This window comes from Phyllobates terribilis, unplaced genomic scaffold (assembly GCF_046119375.1).
Source record: "Phyllobates terribilis strain yellow unplaced genomic scaffold, ASM4611937v1 Scaffold_416__1_contigs__length_1633014, whole genome shotgun sequence".
NCBI classification, from domain to species: domain Eukaryota; kingdom Metazoa; phylum Chordata; class Amphibia; order Anura; family Dendrobatidae; genus Phyllobates; species Phyllobates terribilis.
Window position 1 is genome coordinate 54151 of NW_027363176.1, and position 13470 is coordinate 67620.

A 13470-nucleotide genomic window follows, 5' to 3' on the forward strand; every position below is an offset into this window, starting at 1 on the left:
AAAAAACATTGAATTCAATTCTTTCTAATTTTAGAAACTGCATTAAAGAAGGGGTGCACCGGTCCTGGAGATACTGCAATACCAGGTCAATGCGTGGAGTGGACAGAGCAAGCTCTTTTTCCATCTCCCTGTTCTAAAAATCCATTTAATATATGGTCCCCAGATAGGGGACGTATCAGATATTAAACTGATAAGAACAGATACTACACTTGATCTTAGCCAAAAGGCCGAGAAGCGATAACCAGAATTGGTTTCAAACTACGGAGCCACCCAAGGATCCTGAAAAGTCCATTTGTGGAGATGAGCTCCTGGACTCCCGTTAAGAAGACATGTTGTCAACCTCTAGATCCCTTACATGCCTGCACTTTTCGGCTTGCTGCTGCTGCAATCCACGCGTTTTAGATCTGCATAACTCCACCTCTTTAAACACAGCACCTTCACCCCCTGCTGTTCCCACCCGCCTCAACACCGTTGGAAGGGAGGAGAACCAATTAAGGCGGGGGGTGGGGTGGAACGAGCAGCTGTCTACCCTTAGCAGGAGGGCTCCTGATTACATACCTCTCCTGCTGCTGCTGCTGCTGGCTGTCCAGCAGCAGACTGAAGGTGGCTGCTGCTGTGCACAGGTATATAAAGGCTCAGAGCCTATTATGACACGCGCAGCCAGCGTTCCATTGCCACATTCCATCTACTGCAGGCAGGATACCTGGCTGGCTGAATGTCGCTGAGAAGCTCACAGAGACCGCCATAAGCAACAGTTTAACAGAATGCCACAGACTAATCAACCAAACTTTTTGGATTGGGTTCTCTTTTATAGTCTGCAGGCATTAAATGAAAGAAGTCAGTGTTCCAGCAGAAGGAGACAACGTTTCAGAAAAGGCATTGTAGCAAACCAAAAAAGAAATTTTAAGCGCAGCAGAGTAACCAGCGCACATACCTGTTAGCTCAGGTGAGTTTAAAAGGCTGCTGTTGATAACAAGGGCATTTGCTAAATAGATGGTGTGTGTGCAACAATATACTGAAAGGTCAATTATATTGTGCAGCTTATCTCACCACCTGTAGATATTTAGGTGAAAGCTCCAAAATGCTTGCCTAATATGTCTGTTTATCCAAAAGGAAGTAAAAAGGGAGAGCTAGAAAGATAGCATTGCATCACATTACATGGCAATGCAATGCACAGTTGCTGAAGTTGAACCAAAATAAGCTTGTAATCTGGCTTCTGCAACTTTGAACATGAAAAATCCAATGAGGAGAAGAAAAGCAAAGCCAAAGAGTCCATCCCAAAATCCGACAAACAAGCAAAATGAACAAAAAACATTGAATTCAATTCTTTCTGATTTTAGAAACTGCATTAAAGAAGGGGTGCACCGGTCCTGGAGATACTGCAATACCAGGTCAATGCGTGGAGTGGACAGAGCAAGCTCTTTTTCCATCTCCCTGTTCTAAAAATCCATTTAATATATGGTCCCCAGATAGGGGACGTATCAGATATTAAACTGATAAGAACAGATTTTTTTTTGGTTGAATATATCTTTTATTAGCACAAAAAATAAGTTAACAGACAGTGTACAGTGCCGCAGCCCAGTACACACAGAATTCTACATCATATTTACATAGCATGAGGATACGACGCACTAACTAGACACATCACACCCCTATGCTACACAAAACACTCAATCTGAAAGAAAAAGCATGTCAATCAATACAGTACAACGAACCGTGATAAGGGATGGGGATTGGGAAAAAGGGGATGGGGAGGGGAAAATCACAGGCCCGAAGCTTTATTGAAAGACAAGACACATAAGGGGAGAGGGGGAGGAGGGGTTTAGTCCTCATCCTCGTCCTCCGGACCGTCCACGATGGAATAGTCTCTGAGCAGGCTGTGGATCAGCCTGCGGCAGTCCTGGATGGACATCCTCTCCCTCCTCAAGATGAGCCGGTTCCTGGCGACCCAAACGGCATCCTTGAAGCAGTTCATAAGGCGCCAAGCCTCCTGGATGGCTCCGACGGTATGAACCCCAGGGAAGAGTCCGTAAAGCACAGAATGGTGCGATAGGCTCGCCCTGGGGACAGAGTTCCTCAGGTCGTCCTCAAGGGCAGTCAACAGGCGCTGTGCAAATCCGCAGTCCCAAAAAGTGTGCAAAGATGTTTCCTCCACGAAGGGGCACCTTGGGCAGTACCGGGTCTTGCACAGGTTCCGGGCATGCATGAATGACCGGACGGGCAGTCCGCCCTGAATCGCCATCCACGACAAGTCCTTGTGCCCGTTGGTCAGCCTGTCAGACGACACATTTGTCCACACAGTCTCCAGCGTGTCCTGGTGAAGTCCTGTGATGTTCTCCACGTCATCCTTGGCTCTGATGAGCTTGTGGATAGTTTTGGGCTTCCACAAGTCGGGCTTGAGTCCCTCCAGTTGATGTTCCCCCACAAATCGAACGACGTCTCCGTAGAACCATGACGTCGTCCAGTTGTAGGGGAAGGAGCTGTCCCACTTGTCCCAGCCGAGTCGCCTCCAAAGAGGAAGCAGGAAGAAGCGAGACATGGACCTGCCCGCGGAGCCACTACACTTGATCTTAGCCAAAAGGCCGAGAAGCGATAACCAGAATTGGTTTCAAACTACGGAGCCACCCAAGGATCCTGAAAAGTCCATTTGTGGAGATGAGCTCCTGGACTCCCGTTAAGAAGACATGTTGTCAACCTCTAGATCCCTTACATGCCTGCACTTTTCGGCTTGCTGCTGCTGCAATCCACGCGTTTTAGATCTGCATAACTCCACCTCTTTAAACACAGCACCTTCACCCCCTGCTGTTCCCACCCGCCTCAACACCGTTGGAAGGGAGGAGAACCAATTAAGGCGGGGGGTGGGGTGGAACGAGCAGCTGTCTACCCTTAGCAGGAGGGCTCCTGATTACATACCTCTCCTGCTGCTGCTGCTGCTGGCTGTCCAGCAGCAGACTGAAGGTGGCTGCTGCTGTGCACAGGTATATAAAGGCTCAGAGCCTATTATGACACGCGCAGCCAGCGTTCCATTGCCACATTCCATCTACTGCAGGCAGGATACCTGGCTGGCTGAATGTCGCTGAGAAGCTCACAGAGACCGCCATAAGCAACAGTTTAACAGAATGCCACAGACTAATCAACCAAACTTTTTGGATTGGGTTCTCTTTTATAGTCTGCAGGCATTAAATGAAAGAAGTCAGTGTTCCAGCAGAAGGAGACAACGTTTCAGAAAAGGCATTGTAGCAAACCAAAAAAGAAATTTTAAGCGCAGCAGAGTAACCAGCGCACATACCTGTTAGCTCAGGTGAGTTTAAAAGGCTGCTGTTGATAACAAGGGCATTTGCTAAATAGATGGTGTGTGTGCAACAATATACTGAAAGGTCAATTATATTGTGCAGCTTATCTCACCACCTGTAGATATTTAGGTGAAAGCTCCAAAATGCTTGCCTAATATGTCTGTTTATCCAAAAGGAAGTAAAAAGGGAGAGCTAGAAAGATAGCATTGCATCACATTACATGGCAATGCAATGCACAGTTGCTGAAGTTGAACCAAAATAAGCTTGTAATCTGGCTTCTGCAACTTTGAACATGAAAAATCCAATGAGGAGAAGAAAAGCAAAGCCAAAGAGTCCATCCCAAAATCCGACAAACAAGCAAAATGAACAAAAAACATTGAATTCAATTCTTTCTGATTTTAGAAACTGCATTAAAGAAGGGGTGCACCGGTCCTGGAGATACTGCAATACCAGGTCAATGCGTGGAGTGGACAGAGCAAGCTCTTTTTCCATCTCCCTGTTCTAAAAATCCATTTAATATATGGTCCCCAGATAGGGGACGTATCAGATATTAAACTGATAAGAACAGATTTTTTTTTGGTTGAATATATCTTTTATTAGCACAAAAAATAAGTTAACAGACAGTGTACAGTGCCGCAGCCCAGTACACACAGAATTCTACATCATATTTACATAGCATGAGGATACGACGCACTAACTAGACACATCACACCCCTATGCTACACAAAACACTCAATCTGAAAGAAAAAGCATGTCAATCAATACAGTACAACAAACCGTGATAAGGGATGGGGATTGGGAAAAAGGGGATGGGGAGGGGAAAATCACAGGCCCGAAGCTTTATTGAAAGACAAGACACATAAGGGGAGAGGGGGAGGAGGGGTTTAGTCCTCATCCTCGTCCTCCGGACCGTCCACGATGGAATAGTCTCTGAGCAGGCTGTGGATCAGCCTGCGGCAGTCCTGGATGGACATCCTCTCCCTCCTCAAGATGAGCCGGTTCCTGGCGACCCAAACGGCATCCTTGAAGCAGTTCATAAGGCGCCAAGCCTCCTGGAAGGCTCCGACGGTATGAACCCCAGGGAAGAGTCCGTAAAGCACAGAATGGTGCGATAGGCTCGCCCTGGGGACAGAGTTCCTCAGGTCGTCCTCAAGGGCAGTCAACAGGCGCTGTGCAAATCCGCAGTCCCAAAAAGTGTGCAAAGATGTTTCCTCCACGAAGGGGCACCTTGGGCAGTGCCGGGTCTTGCACAGGTTCCGGGCATGCATGAATGACCGGACGGGCAGTCCGCCCTGAATCGCCATCCACGACAAGTCCTTGTGCCCGTTGGTCAGCCTGTCAGACGACACATTTGTCCACACAGTCTCCAGCGTGTCCTGGTGAAGTCCTGTGATGTTCTCCACGTCATCCTTGGCTCTGATGAGCTTGTGGATAGTTTTGGGCTTCCACAAGTCGGGCTTGAGTCCCTCCAGTTGATGTTCCCCCACAAATCGAACGACGTCTCCGTAGAACCATGGCGTCGTCCAGTTGTAGGGGAAGGAGCTGTCCCACTTGTCCCAGCCGAGTCGCCTCCAAAGAGGAAGCAGGAAGAAGCGAGACATGGATCTGCCCGCGGAGCCACTACACTTGATCTTAGCCAAAAGGCCGAGAAGCGATAACCAGAATTGGTTTCAAACTACGGAGCCACCCAAGGATCCTGAAAAGTCCATTTGTGGAGATGAGCTCCTGGACTCCCGTTAAGAAGACATGTTGTCAACCTCTAGATCCCTTACATGCCTGCACTTTTCGGCTTGCTGCTGCTGCAATCCACGCGTTTTAGATCTGCATAACTCCACCTCTTTAAACACAGCACCTTCACCCCCTGCTGTTCCCACCCGCCTCAACACCGTTGGAAGGGAGGAGAACCAATTAAGGCGGGGGGTGGGGTGGAACGAGCAGCTGTCTACCCTTAGCAGGAGGGCTCCTGATTACATACCTCTCCTGCTGCTGCTGCTGCTGGCTGTCCAGCAGCAGACTGAAGGTGGCTGCTGCTGTGCACAGGTATATAAAGGCTCAGAGCCTATTATGACACGCGCAGCCAGCGTTCCATTGCCACATTCCATCTACTGCAGGCAGGATACCTGGCTGGCTGAATGTCGCTGAGAAGCTCACAGAGACCGCCATAAGCAACAGTTTAACAGAATGCCACAGACTAATCAACCAAACTTTTTGGGTTGGGTTCTCTTTTATAGTCTGCAGGCATTAAATGAAAGAAGTCAGTGTTCCAGCAGAAGGAGACAACGTTTCAGAAAAGGCATTGTAGCAAACCAAAAAAGAAATTTTAAGCGCAGCAGAGTAACCAGCGCACATACCTGTTAGCTCAGGTGAGTTTAAAAGGCTGCTGTTGATAACAAGGGCATTTGCTAAATAGATGGTGTGTGTGCAACAATATACTGAAAGGTCAATTATATTGTGCAGCTTATCTCACCACCTGTAGTTATTTAGGTGAAAGCTCCAAAATGCTTGCCTAATATGTCTGTTTATCCAAAAGGAAGTAAAAAGGGAGAGCTAGAAAGATAGCATTGCATCACATTACATGGCAATGCAATGCACAGTTGCTGAAGTTGAACCAAAATGAGCTTGTAATCTGGCTTCTGCAACTTTGAACATGAAAAATCCAATGAGGAGAAGAAAAGCAAAGCCAAAGAGTCCATCCCAAAATCCGACAAACAAGCAAAATGAACAAAAAACATTGAATTCAATTCTTTCTGATTTTAGAAACTGCATTAAAGAAGGGGTGCACCGGTCCTGGAGATACTGCAATACCAGGTCAATGCGTGGAGTGGACAGAGCAAGCTCTTTTTCCATCTCCCTGTTCTAAAAATCCATTTAATATATGGTCCCCAGATAGGGGACGTATCAGATATTAAACTGATAAGAACAGATACTACACTTGATCTTAGCCAAAAGGCCGAGAAGCGATAACCAGAATTGGTTTCAAACTACGGAGCCACCCAAGGATCCTGAAAAGTCCATTTGTGGAGATGAGCTCCTGGACTCCCGTTAAGAAGACATGTTGTCAACCTCTAGATCCCTTACATGCCTGCACTTTTCGGCTTGCTGCTGCTGCAATCCACGCGTTTTAGATCTGCATAACTCCACCTCTTTAAACACAGCACCTTCACCCCCTGCTGTTCCCACCCGCCTCAACACCGTTGGAAGGGAGGAGAACCAATTAAGGCGGGGGGTGGGGTGGAACGAGCAGCTGTCTACCCTTAGCAGGAGGGCTCCTGATTACATACCTCTCCTGCTGCTGCTGCTGCTGGCTGTCCAGCAGCAGACTGAAGGTGGCTGCTGCTGTGCACAGGTATATAAAGGCTCAGAGCCTATTATGACACGCGCAGCCAGCGTTCCATTGCCACATTCCATCTACTGCAGGCAGGATACCTGGCTGGCTGAATGTCGCTGAGAAGCTCACAGAGACCGCCATAAGCAACAGTTTAACAGAATGCCACAGACTAATCAACCAAACTTTTTGGGTTGGGTTCTCTTTTATAGTCTGCAGGCATTAAATGAAAGAAGTCAGTGTTCCAGCAGAAGGAGACAACGTTTCAGAAAAGGCATTGTAGCAAACCAAAAAAGAAATTTTAAGCGCAGCAGAGTAACCAGCGCACATACCTGTTAGCTCAGGTGAGTTTAAAAGGCTGCTGTTGATAACAAGGGCATTTGCTAAATAGATGGTGTGTGTGCAACAATATACTGAAAGGTCAATTATATTGTGCAGCTTATCTCACCACCTGTAGTTATTTAGGTGAAAGCTCCAAAATGCTTGCCTAATATGTCTGTTTATCCAAAAGGAAGTAAAAAGGGAGAGCTAGAAAGATAGCATTGCATCACATTACATGGCAATGCAATGCACAGTTGCTGAAGTTGAACCAAAATGAGCTTGTAATCTGGCTTCTGCAACTTTGAACATGAAAAATCCAATGAGGAGAAGAAAAGCAAAGCCAAAGAGTCCATCCCAAAATCCGACAAACAAGCAAAATGAACAAAAAACATTGAATTCAATTCTTTCTGATTTTAGAAACTGCATTAAAGAAGGGGTGCACCGGTCCTGGAGATACTGCAATACCAGGTCAATGCGTGGAGTGGACAGAGCAAGCTCTTTTTCCATCTCCCTGTTCTAAAAATCCATTTAATATATGGTCCCCAGATAGGGGACGTATCAGATATTAAACTGATAAGAACAGATACTACACTTGATCTTAGCCAAAAGGCCGAGAAGCGATAACCAGAATTGGTTTCAAACTACGGAGCCACCCAAGGATCCTGAAAAGTCCATTTGTGGAGATGAGCTCCTGGACTCCCGTTAAGAAGACATGTTGTCAACCTCTAGATCCCTTACATGCCTGCACTTTTCGGCTTGCTGCTGCTGCAATCCACGCGTTTTAGATCTGCATAACTCCACCTCTTTAAACACAGCACCTTCACCCCCTGCTGTTCCCACCCGCCTCAACACCGTTGGAAGGGAGGAGAACCAATTAAGGCGGGGGGTGGAGTGGAACGAGCAGCTGTCTACCCTTAGCAGGAGGGCTCCTGATTACATACCTCTCCTGCTGCTGCTTCTGCTGGCTGTCCAGCAGCAGACTGAAGGTGGCTGCTGCTGTGCACAGGTATATAAAGGCTCAGAGCCTATTATGACACGCGCAGCCAGCGTTCCATTGCCACATTCCATCTACTGCAGGCAGGATACCTGGCTGGCTGAATGTCGCTGAGAAGCTCACAGAGACCGCCATAAGCAACAGTTTAACAGAATGCCACAGACTAATCAACCAAACTTTTTGGGTTGGGTTCTCTTTTGTAGTCTGCAGGCATTAAATGAAAGAAGTCAGTGTTCCAGCAGAAGGAGACAACGTTTCAGAAAAGGCATTGTAGCAAACCAAAAAAGAAATTTTAAGCGCAGCAGAGTAACCAGCGCACATACCTGTTAGCTCAGGTGAGTTTAAAAGGCTGCTGTTGATAACAAGGGCATTTGCTAAATAGATGGTGTGTGTGCAACAATATACTGAAAGGTCAATTATATTGTGCAGCTTATCTCACCACCTGTAGTTATTTAGGTGAAAGCTCCAAAATGCTTGCCTAATATGTCTGTTTATCCAAAAGGAAGTAAAAAGGGAGAGCTAGAAAGATAGCATTGCATCACATTACATGGCAATGCAATGCACAGTTGCTGAAGTTGAACCAAAATGAGCTTGTAATCTGGCTTCTGCAACTTTGAACATGAAAAATCCAATGAGGAGAAGAAAAGCAAAGCCAAAGAGTCCATCCCAAAATCTGACAAACAAGCAAAATGAACAAAAAACATTGAATTCAATTCTTTCTGATTTTAGAAACTGCATTAAAGAAGGGGTGCACCGGTCCTGGAGATACTGCAATACCAGGTCAATGCGTGGAGTGGACAGAGCAAGCTCTTTTTCCATCTCCCTGTTCTAAAAATCCATTTAATATATGGTCCCCAGATAGGGGACGTATCAGATATTAAACTGATAAGAACAGATTTTTTTTTTTTTTATCGAAAGCCCGAATTCGTGTACAAAACCCGAGTGCGCTTAAAAAAGTGACAAGTGCCACAAAAAAAGTGCACTAGGATGCTGGTCTTCTTGAAACCCTCTCCAAAAGGAGAAGGGTCCCCCAAACCATTCCCCGTCCCTCCGAGCCAAAAGGCCACAGCGAGGAACAGGGACAAAAAGCCACCTCCAGCCGAAGCCAGAGGCGACCCAATCTTACCCCCAGCACCTGCCCGAGTTCTCACCCGAGCAAGGCACTGGGAGCCAAAGACTGTGCTCCCCTCCCAGAAGAGGGGAGCCAACAACGCTCTCCTCCCGAAAGAGGAGAGCCAGGGGGGTTCAGGGGGGAGCGGAACCTGATGGCCACACACTCCCCCCCTAGACCTGCCAAGAGAGGAACCCGTAAGGGAACCGCATCCCAACAAAATCCTAGTAGGACGTGACACACGTGAATAAGTGGACACACAGTGACAAAGAAATTAAATAAATAGTGATGGTTTCACAGTATAATACTGCCCGGACCTTCGACCGGGAATTGAAAAATTCCCCATCCTAAGGCCAGAAGGCCCGGAATAAGGGTGTGTGCGAAGAAAGAAAATTTGAAGTGCTTGTGCAAATGTGCCATAAACTCAAGTGGGGTTCCCAATCCCAGTGAGTTAAGGCACCCCAGGGTCACCACTCCTGGGGCACTTCACACTTCGGGCTTTCGATCTTCCCCGGCCCAATGGCGTCGATCCTGGGGGGCCATGCTTTCCACCAGATGACTATATTAGCCACCTGGCGTACTAACAAGCGCCTAAACCCCAGTGTGCATAATGTATCAATCTACTAGGGCGGCCAACATCCAAAACCGCCTTTTCGAAAGATACTACACTTGATCTTAGCCAAAAGGCCGAGAAGCGATAACCAGAATTGGTTTCAAACTACGGAGCCACCCAAGGATCCTGAAAAGTCCATTTGTGGAGATGAGCTCCTGGACTCCCGTTAAGAAGACATGTTGTCAACCTCTAGATCCCTTACATGCCTGCACTTTTCGGCTTGCTGCTGCTGCAATCCACGCGTTTTAGATCTGCATAACTCCACCTCTTTAAACACAGCACCTTCACCCCCTGCTGTTCCCACCCGCCTCAACACCGTTGGAAGGGAGGAGAACCAATTAAGGCGGGGGGTGGGGTGGAACGAGCAGCTGTCTACCCTTAGCAGGAGGGCTCCTGATTACATACCTCTCCTGCTGCTGCTGCTGCTGGCTGTCCAGCAGCAGACTGAAGGTGGCTGCTGCTGTGCACAGGTATATAAAGGCTCAGAGCCTATTATGACACGCGCAGCCAGCGTTCCATTGCCACATTCCATCTACTGCAGGCAGGATACCTGGCTGGCTGAATGTCGCTGAGAAGCTCACAGAGACCGCCATAAGCAACAGTTTAACAGAATGCCACAGACTAATCAACCAAACTTTTTGGGTTGGGTTCTCTTTTATAGTCTGCAGGCATTAAATGAAAGAAGTCAGTGTTCCAGCAGAAGGAGACAACGTTTCAGAAAAGGCATTGTAGCAAACCAAAAAAGAAATTTTAAGCGCAGCAGAGTAACCAGCGCACATACCTGTTAGCTCAGGTGAGTTTAAAAGGCTGCTGTTGATAACAAGGGCATTTGCTAAATAGATGGTGTGTGTGCAACAATATACTGAAAGGTCAATTATATTGTGCAGCTTATCTCACCACCTGTAGTTATTTAGGTGAAAGCTCCAAAATGCTTGCCTAATATGTCTGTTTATCCGAAAGGAAGTAAAAAGGGAGAGCTAGAAAGATAGCATTGCATCACATTACATGGCAATGCAATGCACAGTTGCTGAAGTTGAACCAAAATGAGCTTGTAATCTGGCTTCTGCAACTTTGAACATGAAAAATCCAATGAGGAGAAGAAAAGCAAAGCCAAAGAGTCCATCCCAAAATCCGACAAACAAGCAAAATGAACAAAAAACATTGAATTCAATTCTTTCTGATTTTAGAAACTGCATTAAAGAAGGGGTGCACCGGTCCTGGAGATACTGCAATACCAGGTCAATGCGTGGAGTGGACAGAGCAAGCTCTTTTTCCATCTCCCTGTTCTAAAAATCCATTTAATATATGGTCCCCAGATAGGGGACGTATCAGATATTAAACTGATAAGAACAGATACTACACTTGATCTTAGCCAAAAGGCCGAGAAGCGATAACCAGAATTGGTTTCAAACTACGGAGCCACCCAAGGATCCTGAAAAGTCCATTTGTGGAGATGAGCTCCTGGACTCCCGTTAAGAAGACATGTTGTCAACCTCTAGATCCCTTACATGCCTGCACTTTTCGGCTTGCTGCTGCTGCAATCCACGCGTTTTAGATCTGCATAACTCCACCTCTTTAAACACAGCACCTTCACCCCCTGCTGTTCCCACCCGCCTCAACACCGTTGGAAGGGAGGAGAACCAATTAAGGCGGGGGGTGGGGTGGAACGAGCAGCTGTCTACCCTTAGCAGGAGGGCTCCTGATTACATACCTCTCCTGCTGCTGCTGCTGCTGGCTGTCCAGCAGCAGACTGAAGGTGGCTGCTGCTGTGCACAGGTATATAAAGGCTCAGAGCCTATTATGACACGCGCAGCCAGCGTTCCATTGCCACATTCCATCTACTGCAGGCAGGATACCTGGCTGGCTGAATGTCGCTGAGAAGCTCACAGAGACCGCCATAAGCAACAGTTTAACAGAATGCCACAGACTAATCAACCAAACTTTTTGGGTTGGGTTCTCTTTTATAGTCTGCAGGCATTAAATGAAAGAAGTCAGTGTTCCAGCAGAAGGAGACAACGTTTCAGAAAGGCATTGTAGCAAACCAAAAAAGAAATTTTAAGCGCAGCAGAGTAACCAGCGCACATACCTGTTAGCTCAGGTGAGTTTAAAAGGCTGCTGTTGATAACAAGGGCATTTGCTAAATAGATGGTGTGTGTGCAACAATATACTGAAAGGTCAATTATATTGTGCAGCTTATCTCACCACCTGTAGTTATTTAGGTGAAAGCTCCAAAATGCTTGCCTAATATGTCTGTTTATCCAAAAGGAAGTAAAAAGGGAGAGCTAGAAAGATAGCATTGCATCACATTACATGGCAATGCAATGCACAGTTGCTGAAGTTGAACCAAAATGAGCTTGTAATCTGGCTTCTGCAACTTTGAACATGAAAAATCCAATGAGGAGAAGAAAAGCAAAGCCAAAGAGTCCATCCCAAAATCCGACAAACAAGCAAAATGAACAAAAAACATTGAATTCAATTCTTTCTGATTTTAGAAACTGCATTAAAGAAGGGGTGCACCGGTCCTGGAGATACTGCAATACCAGGTCAATGCGTGGAGTGGACAGAGCAAGCTCTTTTTCCATCTCCCTGTTCTAAAAATCCATTTAATATATGGTCCCCAGATAGGGGACGTATCAGATATTAAACTGATAAGAACAGATTTTTTTGATTGAAGCTGCATCCAAGGCACTGAAAAATGTGACCGAAGTCACACCAAAACAGCGCACGAGGCGAGGATTCATATGGACCCATCCCGGAGGAGAGGGTCCCCAATAAACCATCCCCATCCCTCCGAGCCAGAAGGCCACAGCGAGGGTCAGGGATCTCCGATGCTCTCCCTAGCCGAAGCCGGAGAAGAGCCGTTTTCGTGCTCCCAGCTTCCATCTAGGATGCCACCCTAGTGGAGCTGGAGCCTGTGTTGGTTTCTCAGCCCAAAGCTGACCGGACCTCCGACCGGGTTTATAAAAATTCCCCTTCCTAGCCCGGAGGCCAGGAATAGGGGGGGTTGCTCAGAAAGTATGATTGGCAAAGGTGCGGCGTGCTACGAAGCCAAGTCTTTCTGGGGTTCCCAGTCCCAGTAAGCTTGGACTCCCACCAGGGCGCCTACTCCTGGGGCACATTGCTCCAAAGCCCTCACACTTACCCAGCCTAGTGACTTCGATCCTGGAGGGCCATGTTTTCCATCAGATAACTCTATGAGCCACCTGGCGTACTAACAAGTGCACCAAACCAGTGTGTAATATGCATCAATTTACTAGGGCAGCCCAAGGACAAAACTGCCTTTTCAAAAGATACTACACTTGATCTTAGCCAAAAGGCCGAGAAGCGATAACCAGAATTGGTTTCAAACTACGGAGCCACCCAAGGATCCTGAAAAGTCCATTTGTGGAGATGAGCTCCTGGACTCCCGTTAAGAAGACATGTTGTCAACCTCTAGATCCCTTACATGCCTGCACTTTTCGGCTTGCTGCTGCTGCAATCCACGCGTTTTAGATCTGCATAACTCCACCTCTTTAAACACAGCACCTTCACCCCCTGCTGTTCCCACCCGCCTCAACACCGTTGGAAGGGAGGAGAACCAATTAAGGCGGGGGGTGGGGTGGAACGAGCAGCTGTCTACCCTTAGCAGGAGGGCTCCTGATTACATACCTCTCCTGCTGCTGCTGCTGCTGGCTGTCCAGCAGCAGACTGAAGGTGGCTGCTGCTGTGCACAGGTATATAAAGGCTCAGAGCCTATTATGACACGCGCAGCCAGCGTTCCATTGCCACATTCCATCTACTGCAGGCAGGATACCTGGCTGGCTGAATGTCGCT

General features: G+C 47.3%; 8 non-coding genes and 2 pseudogenes across 8 annotated transcripts; all 10 read right to left on the reverse strand.

The window, feature by feature from the left end:
• Positions 1-48: 48 nt before the first annotated feature.
• LOC141227667 (U2 spliceosomal RNA) lies at positions 49-239 on the reverse strand. Its single transcript, XR_012294652.1, has one exon. It is a non-coding gene; the product is annotated as a U2 spliceosomal RNA (small nuclear RNA).
• Positions 240-1354: 1115 nt separating this feature from the next.
• Positions 1355-1550, reverse strand: LOC141227175 (U2 spliceosomal RNA). The gene has a single exon (XR_012294273.1). It is a non-coding gene; the product is annotated as a U2 spliceosomal RNA (small nuclear RNA).
• Positions 1551-3709: 2159 nt separating this feature from the next.
• LOC141227177 (U2 spliceosomal RNA) lies at positions 3710-3905 on the reverse strand. Its single transcript, XR_012294274.1, has one exon. It is a non-coding gene; the product is annotated as a U2 spliceosomal RNA (small nuclear RNA).
• A 2159-nt stretch (positions 3906-6064) lies between these two features.
• On the reverse strand, positions 6065-6255 carry LOC141227678 (U2 spliceosomal RNA). The gene has a single exon (XR_012294663.1). It is a non-coding gene; the product is annotated as a U2 spliceosomal RNA (small nuclear RNA).
• Positions 6256-7370: 1115 nt separating this feature from the next.
• LOC141227690 (U2 spliceosomal RNA) lies at positions 7371-7561 on the reverse strand. The gene has a single exon (XR_012294674.1). It is a non-coding gene; the product is annotated as a U2 spliceosomal RNA (small nuclear RNA).
• A 1115-nt stretch (positions 7562-8676) lies between these two features.
• On the reverse strand, positions 8677-8862 carry LOC141227207 (U2 spliceosomal RNA). The gene has a single exon (XR_012294299.1). It is a non-coding gene; the product is annotated as a U2 spliceosomal RNA (small nuclear RNA).
• A 789-nt stretch (positions 8863-9651) lies between these two features.
• Positions 9652-9743, reverse strand: LOC141227332 (U2 spliceosomal RNA; annotated as a pseudogene).
• A 1115-nt stretch (positions 9744-10858) lies between these two features.
• On the reverse strand, positions 10859-11049 carry LOC141227702 (U2 spliceosomal RNA). The gene has a single exon (XR_012294685.1). It is a non-coding gene; the product is annotated as a U2 spliceosomal RNA (small nuclear RNA).
• Positions 11050-12163: 1114 nt separating this feature from the next.
• On the reverse strand, positions 12164-12346 carry LOC141227120 (U2 spliceosomal RNA). Its single transcript, XR_012294227.1, has one exon. It is a non-coding gene; the product is annotated as a U2 spliceosomal RNA (small nuclear RNA).
• Positions 12347-12870: 524 nt separating this feature from the next.
• On the reverse strand, positions 12871-12986 carry LOC141227310 (U2 spliceosomal RNA; annotated as a pseudogene).
• Positions 12987-13470: the final 484 nt, after the last annotated feature.